General features: G+C 54.1%; 1 protein-coding gene across 1 annotated transcript in view; it reads left to right on the top strand.

Annotated features, from left to right (window-relative positions):
• Positions 1 to 219: 219 nt before the first annotated feature.
• Positions 220 to 11,814, top strand: part of SPSB1 (splA/ryanodine receptor domain and SOCS box containing 1) — a 70,667-nt gene continuing 59,072 nt past the window's right edge. The window contains exon 1 of the mRNA XM_066270523.1: positions 220 to 393. The gene's annotated coding sequence lies outside the window, so the exon portion shown is untranslated. The remainder of the gene's footprint in view (positions 394 to 11,814) is intronic.

The following is an 11,814-nucleotide window of genomic DNA, read 5'->3' as shown; positions in this document are numbered from 1 at the left end:
GCGCTGGCGGGGGCCGGCCGAGCTGGCGCGGGGCAAGCGAGGCGCTGCCAGCCCCCACGCCGGGACCGCCTGGCCCCGCGCCCCCTCGCGCCCCTGCAGCACGCAACAGCCCGCGCGCCAGAGCCCAGGGGCGGGGAGGGGCGGGGCCAGAGCAGGCCGGCCCCGCCCCCAGCGCTTTTCTCGTTTTTCACTTTAAAGCCTTGGGTCGCTTTTTCTTCTTTGCATAGAAGTCGCGCTCGGGCAGCCCGCGCGCTCGCAGCAGGAACCAGGCTCCAGGCGCTGGCGCCGGGGCCGCGGGGAGGAGGCGGCTTCGCTCCCTGCGGCGGGCGCGGCCGGGCGCCCCGAGCCTCTCGGCCCCAGAGAGCGGGCGGCGGCAGCGTCCTCCCCGACGCGGTAGGCAGGGCCGGGCGCGGGGACCGCGTGGCTGCGGGGCCGGACGGAATGGGCGCGGGGGTCGCGGCACTTGGGGATAGAGTGGGTGGGCGCGGGGCCGGGCTCTGGGGACCGGTGGGGTCCCGACTGGGACCGTAAAGGCACGGGGAGCCTTCTCTCGCCGTAGGTCCCGGGAGAGGGGGGTCGGGCTCCGCCCAGTGCCGCTGCCGATGCTGCCGCTGCAGATGAGGGCTGGTCGCGGCAGCCACGGGTCACACCTGCGGGGGCGAGACGGGGGAGGGGTCCCAGCGACCGCGACAACCGTCCCTTCCGGGGTTGAGCTTCGCTGGCTGCAGATCGGGCGTAGGAGCCTGGGGCGCGCGGCGCCCCTCGCCGACTTTTAGGTGCTGGGGCGCCCCCAGGGCCTCGGGTTCCCGCGACAGTCCCGGCAGCCGAGGCCGGGGCGCCGACCTGCCCCTCTCGCTCCGCGAAGTTAGTTTCGCTTTTCCCGCCGGTCGGGGCTCCGCATCTGCAGCGCGGTCGACTGGCCCCCTCGGTGTACCCCCCATCCCGGCCGGTACCGCCTCCCCCGGGGAGCCCGCCGGGCTACACCCAGGCGCCGCCACCCTCCCCGCTTACCCGGAGCCGCCGCGGCTTCTCCCGGCAAGCAAAGGGAGAGCCAAATGTTATGTCAGGAAATTGATTAGAACGAAAAAACCAGAGGAGCCTGGGTCCATCGGTGGAACCGTGGGATGGGTCACCTCCGCCCCGGAATGTAGGTGGGGACTTGGTAATTGTCCTGTTCAAGTTCAGGGCACAGGCTCCTCAGAATGTTAATGGCTCCCTCGGCCTGCCGTGAGACTGCAAGTTGTGTGTGTGAGTGAGGGTGGTGTGTGCCTGAGTGTATGGCTGTGTGAGTGTCTCTGTGAACCCAGCTGTGTGCGTTTGTGGGAATAAGTATGTGTCTCTGAGGTAAGAGTCTCCGTAAATATGTTTCTCAGTGCATCTGTGTGTGTGTGTGTGTGTGTGTGTGTGTGTGATAGTGAATTCCTGTGAGCGTGTCTAGGGTAATTGTGTGTCTTTGCATCTATGTGAGTGAATGTGTGTGTGAGTCCATCTGTGAGTGCATGTGTGTATCTCTAAGTGCATATGTGTGTGTCTATGTGATGTGAGTGTATTCTGTGAATGTGTGTGTGTGTGTGAGAGAGAGAGGTTCCCGTTTACCTGGCGGTGGGACCACTGGTTCCTGACTTTGGGCTGTGCTGGACCCGTACTCAGGACCAGGGGAGCCCTCCTGGTGCCTGCTGAGGGTGCAGGAGCCTCTCCTTCCCTCCCTCTCTCTCTTTCTCTGAAAATGAACAGTACGGTTTGGGGGTGAGTTGGCAGGGGCTGCTTCCTGAATGAGTAATATTTAATTAAACACTCCAGCCGGTAGCATCAGAAACTGGTCATGAGTTGAGTTTTAACAGGTGTCGATGGTAAAAGCGCCATCTCAGTGACTAAGGTTTGGTGTCCTTGGAAGAATTCTCTCCTGGGGTAGGACAGGGGAGGGGGCCAGACCTCATTCCTGGTTGTGGGGTGTGAGAACAGCAAGCAAGGAAGGAGGCAGCTGCTTCTCCCTTCTCTGCCCAGTGCCTTCCTGGTACTCCCACTCCGGGTGGTGGTGGGAAGCGCTGGATTAAGCTTTAGGGGCAGAAGCCAGCTTTTCCCCCTGGGAAGAATTGAGAATCTGGGGAAGCCCTGTATTACCCGGTATCTTTCCCAGCAGAGGCCCAGAGAGAGAGGCTGGCTTACCCGAAGTGCACAGCCAGGGCTATGGACCAAGTCGCCAGAAGCCTAGCTGTTGCCGTTGGTTACTGTCCCCAGTGCTGAGGTCATGGGCCAGGCACTCCTGTCTCCCCAGCTGTAAAGTGATGGGCTGGATTAGATCATTTTAAGCACTTCTCTTGTTCTCTTACTGCGTTGTCTTTTACAGGGAGCGCTTTACCCAGTAGATGGAGAGAGATAGAATGACTGTGGGGGTGTGGAGTAGCCTAATGCAATAACTTTCTAAATCTTCCTTTTCTTTCCCAGGAAAGCACAGAGACAAACAAGCAGGGTCACACTAGCTGCAGTGGCTTTGACAGCCGTGAACAGGGGAACAGTCATGGCTTCAGGGAGGCTGGAGACAGGAGAGAATCAGCGAGTTCTGGGGGTTCCAGGGCTCTCAGGAAGCAGCGGTCTGCCAGAGGCCCCAGGTGATGTCACTTTGGGGCTGGGTGAGGCTGCATTCCTGGGATTGCTCCAGCAGGGCTGAAACCTCCCTTCAGTGGGCTCTCCGGGGCTGCCTCTTAAGCCTCTGAGCTCCCCCTGGGGAATCAGCACAGATGCTTCATTTCTCCTGTGGATCAGGGGCAGCAGAGTGCAGGTCCAGCTGGTAGAGCCAGCGCTGCCCCTTGCTCACTGAGGACAATGGATACTGTGCTTTCTGTGCTTTGCTGGGTCCCTGGCACCCTCCCACCCCACCCCCAATCCCATGAGCAGAGACTTGTCTGCTGATACATTTGCACATTGAGCCAAACCTCTGATTCTTACGAGGTTCACAAGTTTAGTCTGGGAATTTCATACCAAGTCTTCTCAAGAAATAGACGGTAGTAGTCATGATTTTATTTATCTTTTTCCTGAAATGTTTGAGAATAAGCATCTTCATCAGACCAAAGCACAGGGTCGGTCTAAGTAGGGGTGCCTCGGTCTGCCTGGGGGGGGGGTGCATGGTTCCTGGGCACAGGCTGCCTAATCCCTTGTGAGTCCTTCCCCGCATGCTTGGTCGACAAAATACAGACTTAAAGGCACTTTTCTTCTGGACTTTCAACCTAGTTCTTACCCTTGTCCCAGTTACCTGATAGCATCCTTCCCTACCTAAGAGTCCTGCTCATAGACAGGTGCCAGGCTCTGTGCCACTGAGTGCTTCGTGGATGTGACCTTGTTTGATGATGATGATGATGGTGGTGGTGGTGATGGTAATAATAATGGCAGGAAATAGTGATATAGTGTATGCTGGTCCCAGGCTTCGATCTGAGTCCTTGACGCATTTACCCTTGTTCTGACCTAAGAGCCCTGAGCACCAGCCGGTTCACCCGCCATCCACCTTCTCCTGAGGCTGGAATGGGCACGTGACTTGGTCACGGTCTCGCCACTGCTGAGCGGAGGAGCAAAAGTCTCTAACTCTGATTTTGGCACTCAAGCCCTTACCTGGTGCAGTGTGCCACTTCCGTCAGCCTGACCTTTTTTTTTCAAGAAGTATGTGATTTTTTAAATGAAAAATGTTATTATTATGGAACATCTCAAACATATTCTCAAGTTGAGAGAAGAGTGTATATAAGGCTTCCTCACCAGCTTCAGGTGTGCACACACACACATGCACACATGCACACACTCGTGCTATGTGATTATGAAGCCAGTCTCTGATGTGGCATCACACATCTAACAAGCATTTAAGGGAAACACCGGGGAAGGTGTCTGCTGGGTGGTAAGTCAGGATAAGCACACTCTTCCCTACTTGGAGTTGAGGGGCCTTCCTGGCTAGGACAGGGAAAGAGGGCTCATTGAGGATCTGTATTTATGCCCCCTACCCCCACCCGAGAGTCTTATTTTGTATTTTAAAAGTTCTGTTCATTGCTCAGCATTACAAATAATGGAGTCTGCTGGTCATGAGACAAACCAGGTCAACCACAGGTATAAGCAAACACTAAGGCACAACCCGCTTTGTCCCCTGTGGGGATTCGAGTCAGGGCTGGGCAGCAGAGGATGTGGAAATGGTTTGTCACAAGCTCTGGACCCAACCGACCTGAACTCAAGCTTAACCCGCTTGAACTTACCGTCTGGGCGATGGGTGGAGGAGGAGTGTGGGAATGTCCGCGGCCCACGGGTACCTCTAGGACAACGAGGGAGGCAGTGGGTCGTTTGGGTCAAGCCTAAGGGCATGTGGGCTGGAAATGCCACACAGACTAGGAATCTAGGATCTACCTGGTGACAGGGTCTGGACAGCTGCACCAACTCTGAACTGCCCTTGCCAGACCGGCTGCTGGTGGTCGCACGCAATACAACGTAAAACGCATCCCTTGTATTACGTTGCATCTGTTTCCTGCCAGATGGAACGGAGGCTGGCAGCATCTTCAAGGTGGAATCAGCAGGTTTGATGATTAGTGGGATTTGGGTGTGAAGTATGGTGGAGAATTGCAGATGCCTGTGAGCTTCCTGCTAGTGTGGAGGTCCCAGTGGATAATGACCCCATAGAGAGGGGTGGGCCAAGGGGCACGGAGGTGCCTCGAACCAGGCCAGATGGAAATGGTGCATGTGTTATGTCCAGACCACAGCTAGGCCTGAGGCTCAAGAGAGAGGCCTGGGCTGGACACAGGAACGTTCTATTAAAGGGGGTTGATGCCACCAGCACAGAGCCTTTGGCATGAGAGGAGGCGTGCCCAGGGGCGTGCCCCTTACTCCTAGCACTGTCAGCTAGAGACCCTGCACCAGCATCCTCAGGGCTAGCGCTCTGGACAGGGCCTATGTGTTCAGGGACAGTACACCGCTGACAAGAGGGGGGTACGCTGGAGTCTCCGTGGTGGGCGTCAGGGAAGGCTCTTTGGTTCAGGGGTTTTATACTTAATCTCTCTCTTAAAGATCATGATTGTGATACCATTCACCTAACATCAAATTTACCATTTTTAAGTGTGCAGTTTGGAGCCCTAAGTACATTCACACTGTTGTGCAATCATCAGCCCCCATCCGTCCCCAGAATTCTTTTCATCTTGCAAAACTGCATCACTGACACCCGTCCCCCTTCCCCACCCCGCCCCTGGCACTCACCGTTCCCCTTCTGTCTCTGTGAATGTTCTTGAGGTCCCTCAGAGAAGTGCTTGTCTCTCTGTGGCTGGCTTATTCTACCTAGCACGATGTCCTCAAGGGCCATCCGTGGCAGAGCATGTGTCCGAATGTCCTTCCTTTTTAAGGCTGGGGAATACTCCATGCTGTGGGTGGGCCACATTTAGCTTGTCCATTCATCCAACCATGGATGCTTGGTCTCTGGGTTTTTATTGCACTCCCTCTGAGTTAGTCTCCAGGGCAGGGGCCTCCCCGCTGTGCCTTTGGGATACTTGTGGGGATGAAGGGGCTCTGATGGTGGACTTCCTGGAAGGCATGGTCCCTCCAGCCGAAGTCCAGCCTGGTTCCCAGGCCAACACACGGGGTCTCCACTTCCTCCCTTCTCAGCACTTCTGGATCTTTCCAGCAGTCCTTGGGGGTTAGCCTCCTTATTGCCAACACTCACAGCACTTTTTGAGTTCGCATCCACTCACCAGCTCTGCTGCGCTGGGGTCCTGGCCCCTCCTTTCTGTGGATGGGGTCCTGCTCTGTCTCTGTGCAGGGGGAGAGATGGGCCCTGGGGTGGAAGTACCCGGGGCGTTATGGAGACAGTGACAGGCAGGCGGGCGTTCCTGGTGGGAGGATGACTGATGGGGAAAGTGAGCTTGGGCTAGTAGTGTGTGGCTGGATTGGGGCTGAGCGAGGGCAGAGAGGCAGGAGGATGGCAGGGGGTGGGCCAGCAGAGCGGGGCGGGGACGCTGGTGACGTTTCTGTGGGGGGAGGGGCTGAGACTCCCGGGACTCGTCTGTGTGGGGAGGGGCTAGGATGCCGAGGATGTTCCTGAAGGGTGAGCTCTGACTGGTCTTCTCAGGACAGTGGCTGGCTGAGGGCGAGGGGTGGGAGGAGTTACCCTTTCTTGTTAACTCTCTTCACCTTCTTGGCCTTGGGTCCCCCGCAGTGGCATGTCTGGGTCCCTGGACCCCCCTCGTGGTGGATGGATGCTGCCTCCTGCCATGTTTGCCTAACAGTTGTTCACAGTGAATAGCCAGGTTTTGACCCAGGTGAGCATTTTGGGCACAGTGGGGTGGGGGTGGGGAGGACCTGTCGTCCTGCAGGGTTAATTGGACATTTGGGGCCTAGGATAGTCGGAAGTGGCCCCAGGTTTGTGAGCAAATGGTGGCACCCCAGGAGAAATGGGATCAGTGTGGCTCAGTGGAGACTCTTAGTTCCGGGAGATCTCTTAATATTCTTTTTTGGTTTTTAATTTTTTTCTTTTTTTATTTGAGAGAGAGATAGAAACAGAGAGGCAGGAAGGGATAGAGATGAAAAGCATCAACTTGTAGTTGAATCGCTTTAGTTATTCATTGGTTGTTTTTCATATGTGCCTTGAAGTGGGGGATTCTAGCTGAGGCAATGACCTCTTGCTCAAGCCAGTGACCTTGGGCTACAAGTCAGTGACTGTGGGGTCATGTCTATGATGCCACGCTCAAGCTGGTGAGCCTGTGCTCAAGCTGGCAACCTTGGGGTTTTAAACCTGGGTCCTCTGCATCCCAGTCTGACACTCTATCCACTGCGTCACCCCCTGGTCAGGCTAATATTCTTATTATGCTGATATGCTCTGTGACATTGGCTAATTATGGTGGTTTTAAAAATTAACATAAAATTAACCTTTTTAAAGTGAATGATTCCGTGGCATTTTTTGTAAGTGGGCCCTCTGTATCCTTGGGTTCCGCAACCCGGGATTCAACCAGCTGCAGAGTGAGGTTTGGGGAAAAGAGTTGTTTCATGGTTGCCGATGTGCACTCTGGTGCTGGGAAGCAGCGCTGCTAGTAATTCCGGGTTTTGAGTGGGAATGGCGTGAAATTAAGAAAATAGGCTTAAAGGGAAAAGGATGGGATTGGGAGGCTTTTGCAATGCTGATGGCAAGAATAGAGTGCTTTTTTTTTTTACTTTATTTATAGGGTAAAGTGAGGCCATTAGCAAATTAAAGAGATCATTAAAACAAAGTCACATTTCCAAGGCAATTCAAGAATTTTATTAAGTGTAGAAAACTTTCATTATATATAACATTTAACTTCACAAAACAAAGGATAAAAAGAAACTTGCCTCAAGTTTTTCCCAGAGGCATGGGGATAGGAAGAGTATACAATCCAACACCATAGCTAACATGAAGGTGTGAAAAAAAATAGCCTTTAGTGACTTCACAGAACAAGTGAGGTGGGAGGTTGGGCAGACTGTCAACTTACTGCCAGTTCCCCACACCTCTGTCCCCCAAAAATCTAAACTGCAAAGACCCTATTGGCTTTTGGTCTCCAACACTATGGACTCAGGCCTACAGTGGTTGTGTTTGTACTGAACAATGTGCAGACTTTCTTTTATTATCATTATTCCCTAAACAATACCATATAGCAACTGTACACAGCATTTACATTGTATGAGGTATTATGGGTAAAGTAGACGGGAGGCTGCGTGTAGGTTATATGCAAACACTACGCCATTTTCTGTAAGGGACTTGAGCATCCATGGGTTTTGGTATCCGCAGAGGGAACTGGAACCCAGCTCCCCGCAGATACGGAAGGGCCACTGGACATTCACAGTGTTGGGCAAACACCTTTATCTAGTTCCAAAACATTTTCATCACCCCAAAGGCGAGCCCTGTAGCCAGTCAGCAGTCACTCTCCCCACGCCCCCTCCCCAACCCCTGTGACCACCGATCTTCCTTCAGTCTGTGGATTTGCCCACTCAGGACATTGCCTGCGGATGGAATCACCTACTCTGTGACCTTTGGCCTCAGGCTGTCGTGTTTCCTGGAAGAAAGCTGGGTTTCCCTCCCTGGTTCCCTGGAGGGCCACCTGAACATGGAAAGAGCTTGGTGTAGACAAAACTTCACCTAGAGCCTGACCTGTGGCGTAGTGGGTAAAGCATCGACCTGGAATGCTAAGGTCGCTGGTTCAAAACCCTGGGCTTGCCTGGTCAAGGCACATATGGGAGTTGATGCTTTCTGCCCCTCCCCCTTTCTCTCTCTCTGTCTCGTGCTCTCTCTCTCTCTCTCTCTCTCAAATGAATAAACGAAATCTAAAAAAAAAAAAAAAAATTCAAAATCAATCAATCAATAAATAAAACTTTACCTAGAACTGCAGACCCGTCTTTCTCCATATTCAATCACCACTGAAGACCCAGCGGCCCGTCGTCCTGAATTCAGTGACCCTTCTCGTTTTAAATTTTTTTCCCAGTAGTCTTTTAAAAATGAACACCTGGCAATGTCAACTCCCTTCTTTTTTTTTTATTTTTCCGAAGCTGGAAACGGGGAGAGACAGTCAGACAGACTCCCGCATGCACCCGACTGGGATCTGGGATCCACCTGGCACACCCACCAGGGGCTACGCTCTGCCCACCAGGGGGCGATGTTCTGCCCCTCCGGGGCGTCGCTCTGTCGCGACCAGAGCCACTCCAGTGCCTGGGGCAGAGGCCAAGGAGCCATCCCCAGAGCCCGGGCCATCCTTGCTCCAATGGAGCCTCGGCTGCAGGAGGGGAAGAGAGAGACAGAGAGGAAGGAGAGGGGGAGGGGTGGAGAAGCAGATGGGTGCTTCTCCTGTGTGCCCTGGCGGGGAATCGAACCCGGGACCCCTGCACGCCAGGCCAACGCTCTATCACTGAGCCAACCGGCCAGGGCCGTCAACTCCCTTCTTAAAGCTCAACAGCGACACCCATTGCTCTTAGAGTGAATTCCCAAACTTGTGACGTGACCTTCAGGGCAGGACCCCATCCCAAGCTCACTTTGTGAAGCGCTGGCCCCCACCATCTCTAGCAGGGATGCCACACGTCCCCACATGGGCCAGCTCGGAGGCTCCGCCAGGCCACCCAGAGGTGGGAGCCGTTTCCAGGACTGGTCTCTGACTTTCAAGTCCGGTTGGTCCGTTTGGGACCGGAGCTTTAGCTTTTAGCCAGTGACATTTTCTTTCTTCTTTGTGAGGCCACTCAGGCCTTAAAGGGGGTGGACTGTCTCTGCCTCATTTGTGGTATGACCCAGAGCCCCCTGCCAGTCTCCAAGACAGTGATGCCCTGACCAGTGTCAACCAGCAGTCATGCCATTTGCTCTCTGCCCACCCTCGACCTGTCACCAGAACCTTAGCAGTGGGTCCTGGACCAGGGGCCTGGAGTCATGGTCCCATGACTGCAAATCAGGGGACACTTTGTTGAAAGGAGAACTTGTGGGTTGTCCCAGGCATGGGAGAAGGGTTGAGCTGTCAAGGCCCAAGGAACATTGGCTCCTTGGTCATTGGATCCCCCTGACTTCCTGCCTTTTCCCTCTTACCCTCAGGCTCATGTGTAGTTCAGGGTGTCTCGACTCCCATCTGCTCCAAGTATGATTCTGCCGGACGTAGTCTTACCCTCCACTGAATGACTACCATGGCCGGCCCAGTGCTCAGCACTCTAGATGGAGTTCTGACCATTCCAGCAACCCAGTGACTTAGGCATTATCTCAGCATTTACAGATGAGAAAAGTGAGCATCAGAGGCATCTTCTAAATTACTAGAGGTAACACGGCTGCGTGGGTAATGTCATGTTGACCTGATTCCACAGCCTGTGTTCTTTCTACTGTGAACCCATTGGCATCGTTTATCGGGCACTGACTGTTTACCACTGGGCCCTTGACAGGCTGCAACTGAGCAGGTGAGTCAGCAGGTGTATGCAGGAAACGTTAGCTCCCTGTCAGGTGTGCTGAGTGCCCACAGAGGACCCCGTGTGACTGTTCACAAGGGTTTATTCTAGGCTGGTAGTTTTCAGGGGTGGGGGGCAGGGAGCAGAGTGACCCCCAGGGAGGAAGGACTGGCTATGATGTGAAGGATCATAGGAAGGCTGTTGTATGACAGGGAGGTCTCAAATGGCAGGCTGAGGGGTAGTCAGTGGGTACAGGGTGTTCTTGCATTCCTCCCCGACCTCATTCACCCCAAAAGTTGCTCCTAAGAGGTGTGGAGCAACTGGAAATTATTGTCTCCGTCTGCCTGCGCCTCCTTGGTCAAACACTCTGGCTGTCTCCTTGGCAGCTCCGACATTACTCCCTCGTCTTTTTGCCTGGACAGTCTGGGGGCTTTCCCAGCAGATCATAACCATGCACTCGGTGCTTGGGCTGCAGGTCTGCCCGAAGCTAGGGTTTCTGGCTGGAGTGATGCCTCATTGTGGCTGTGATCTTTTTTGGGACAAGGGGCGCTGGGGCATTTCCGTGGTGGTCCCGTACCTGCTTTGGGAAGGCCATGCAGTAAACAGTGGGTCTGCCTTTCAGGTTGCTCTCAGGGAGCCTCAAGCCACTTCAGGTTTAAACACAGGGTTTAGAGGTTTTTGTGCAAGGCGTGTTCTCAAGGGCACCTGTGTGGCTTTCTTGGGGTGTGAGCCCCTGGATAGATCAGGAAGACCTGGCACTCAGAACCCCGCTGCTCAGTTACCCTAAAGACAGGGTTGAGGTGGATCCATGAGGGTTTATCCGAAGGTCCTCTGAGTGTGGAGATTTTGAGAAGCCATAATGAGAAAGGTGGCCTCGTGTTTGTGAAGCCTGAAAAGTCATCCTAAACAGCAACGCTGCACTGAAATGTTTTCCCAGTATGTGACATTACATGTAAATGCCCAGGTCCCTTTCAAAAAAAACTTCATCTTTGGAGAGACCTGATGCTCAAAAAAAGTAGGGTCTCCCCTTTCTTCCAGCCGTGTCCTCTGTTGGGCTAATTCTGAGCTGTCTTGTACACACAGGTCCCTTTTTCTCTCTGCCTGTCCCAGAAAGCCCGTCCCCTCACTATCGAGTCACACTCAGGGGTGTCTAGACAGCTCCGGGTAGAGGTCTTTTTGTTTTTTTGTTTTTTTAATTCCTTCATCATTCAGCCAATATTCCGTGAATGCCCGCTCTGTCTGGGCCGTCACGGTACCTGCGCTGAGACGCCCAGACAGCACCGACCCAGGAGGCTGTGTCTGAGCCGAGTCCTGAACCGTGGCTGGGGTTCCTCCCCCACCCTGGGGGGTGTCTCGACACCGCTGAGGTTTTGCTTTGCTGTAGTGTTTACATGTATTTTTAATGGAAAATTTCAAGCGAGAGCAGAGACTGTATGGTAAGCCTCACGCCTCCATCGCCCCACGCAGCGGGCGACACGCCTCCTCAGCCGTCCCATCCGTGCACACGGGCAGCCTCCTTTTGGGAAAGATAGGGCTTTGGGATGACATCGAAGTTCCAGAAAGGGTCAGTTGGGGTCTTTGTGCTTTGGGGGTTTGAAACCATGTTCTGGTTTCCTGGGCAGCTCTAACAAGGGCGCCCACAGCGCCCCAGGAATGCCAGCGTGCAAAGCCGGCCCAGGCTCTGGGATGAGCAGCAATGTGGGTGCCTCATCCCTGGCCCATCAGACCAGGAAGACAGGCCGTTCCAGCCAGAACAGTCTCACTGTGACATTATCATCATTATTATTATTAATGACAGGGGGTAGAGTTCTGTACAGGGCTTCATTTGGGGGGAATATCATTTGAACTGCTAAAAATAAGTTTTGGGGCCACTTTCCTAGAGGCAGACTGGGGGTGGTTTTCTCCCACCCTCTCCTGCCTCTGCATCTCCCCCAACACACA

The sequence above is a fragment of the Saccopteryx bilineata genome, chromosome 3 (assembly GCF_036850765.1).
Source record: "Saccopteryx bilineata isolate mSacBil1 chromosome 3, mSacBil1_pri_phased_curated, whole genome shotgun sequence".
NCBI lineage: Eukaryota > Metazoa > Chordata > Mammalia > Chiroptera > Emballonuridae > Saccopteryx > Saccopteryx bilineata.
This window is presented reverse-complemented; position numbering and strand designations above follow the sequence as displayed.